Source organism: Crocodylus porosus, unplaced genomic scaffold, assembly GCF_001723895.1.
Source record: "Crocodylus porosus isolate Cpor-Errol unplaced genomic scaffold, CroPor_comp1, whole genome shotgun sequence".
NCBI classification, from domain to species: domain Eukaryota; kingdom Metazoa; phylum Chordata; order Crocodylia; family Crocodylidae; genus Crocodylus; species Crocodylus porosus.
Window position 1 is genome coordinate 65085965 of NW_017728906.1, and position 2281 is coordinate 65088245.

Here is a 2281-nt window from a genome sequence, read left to right on the forward strand (position 1 = left end):
TCTCTTCCCCCTTGTCCAGGTGATAGGTCACCTGGTCATAAAAGGAAATGAGATTGGTCAAGCAAGACCTACCTGCAACAAACCCATGCTGGGTATCCCTCAGAATATTGCCTTCAGCTAGCCTGTTAAGCATGGCTTCCTTGATAATCTTTTCCAAGACTTTCCCCAGGATAGAGGTTAGGCTGATGGGCCTGTAGTTTGCCGGATCAACTTTCCTCCCTCTCTCGAAGATAGGCAAAACATTGGCCCTCTTCCAATCATCAGGCACTTCAGCAGAGCGCCAAGAACTCTCAAAGATCCGTGCCAATGGCTGAGCTATGATGCTCGCCAGCTCCCTGAGTACCCTTGGGTGTAAGCCATCAGGACTTGAAGGTATCCAGCCTGTCTAGGTGTTCCTTCACAAGGTCAACTTCAATGGAGGGCAGGGAATCTCCCTCACCTGGGCCTCCCTGACCCATAGTGGGCAGGGCCACCCCATGGGGCTGCTGGAAAACTGATGCAAAGTTCCCATTTAGCAAGTTAGCTTTTTCCTGGGCGTCAGTTGTCTGTTGCCCCTTTGTTCAGACACCTCACCCTGGTAGTTCATGGTAGGGATTGGCAACCTTTTCAGGCTCTCGGTTGAATTGATCCAGCTCAAGTCAGAGGTAAGCCAGTGTGTGGAAGATGGGTACTAGGACCCAGCAGCTACATAAGGAAAGTGCTTAGTGCCACTGCTTAAGGCTAGGGCCAGAAGTTATACATAAGCAGTTTAAGTGATCAGAAACCACTTTAAACCTGTAACAGAACAGAAATTCAGTGCCCATAAACCATTTTTAAAATGGCTAAACCTGGTTTAAGATAATCCTGGTTGAATGTAGTATCAGACTTAACCGATTTAGGTCAAACCAGTTTATAGAACTTCTGTCCCAGACCCCTTTGTGGTTTAAGTCAACTCAGACCCCCTGCATCCCAGTATGTTTTGTAGCCCTGGGCTGGGCTGTTTGCTCCAGTGGAGCAGGGTTGGCTCCACCCCTCTCCTTCCTAGCTGGAGCTCTATCACTGCTCTGGTTGGCTGAGGTGGGAAACCCTGCTCCACAGTACTCCTTGCTGCTCAGCAGAGGAGCAGGGGACATGGCCAGACCCCATTAGCCTGAGGGGAAGGGGTGGGAGGGTTAATCTCCCCTCCCTCCTATGGGTTACCACAGTCGGGGTCTGCCTGGCTTTCCCATCCAACCCCCTTGCTGCTGAAGCAGCGAGCATGGGGCATAGCTAGAGCCCAGACCCCAGCCTGAGGCAAAGGCAGGGAATCACAGAGAAGCAGGGCTGACAGGGATCTCTAGAGGTCCTCTAGTATCTAGTCCAGCTGTGGCCAGACCATCTAGCACAAGCGCTACAAGCACTGCATTTCTGGAATCAAAAGTGCATGTCTAGTCACTTGCTTTCCAGTTCAGTCTATGCAGGTTAGACTAACCTGCAAATATTGAATAGACTCAGGCTCACAGCATTTAAATGTCTGTACTTATCCTGGCTGCAGATGTTCTGCCTGCTGCCACCTGGAAAAGTGGCAGCAGCAGGTGCATCTCCTGGGCAGTTGCTGAGAAAAGTACAAGCAGTGGTATCTGGCTCTTGGCACTTATCTGCTTCTGACCTGAACTGGATCAGTCCAGCTGCTGAAAACCCACATGGCACAGGCTGGATTTAGCCTGTGTCCCTAGGTTGCCAATCCCTGCTTTATGGTCATTTTTTTATAATTGATCAATATGCCAAGGTCCCTTCCTTACTCACTGTCTCCAAGAAATGAGAACTTGTAGCCAAGTTCTCATTTCCAAATACAAATCTCATTTTGTGTTGTTTCCTACACGTATGACTCAGCTCTTCATATGAGCAGGGCACACCATTTCTATTGCTCCACATTATGAGGCTGTTTCTTCCTGTATAATAACCCAGTCCTTCTCCACAACAGCACTGTTATCCAGCTCTCTCATTGACAAATTTCATAAATGTACCTTCAGTTGTTGTATCAGGCACTAGTGGAAACATTAAACAGGATGGGACTCTAGCTGAATGCCCAAGGAGCGTCACTGGAATAAAAACTCTCCAGTCAGATCCACTCTCCTCAATAATTTTCCCATAGCCAACTCTATATGCATTTTACAAAAACAGCATTAACCTTCATCTTCACCAATCAGCTAGTGTCCTATGAATACTGTAACAAATGCTTTGCTTAAATCTCCAAAAGATTAGGTCCACTGCACTTTCCTTATCTAAAGAAAATAATTTTTGTTATCATAAAACCATATTA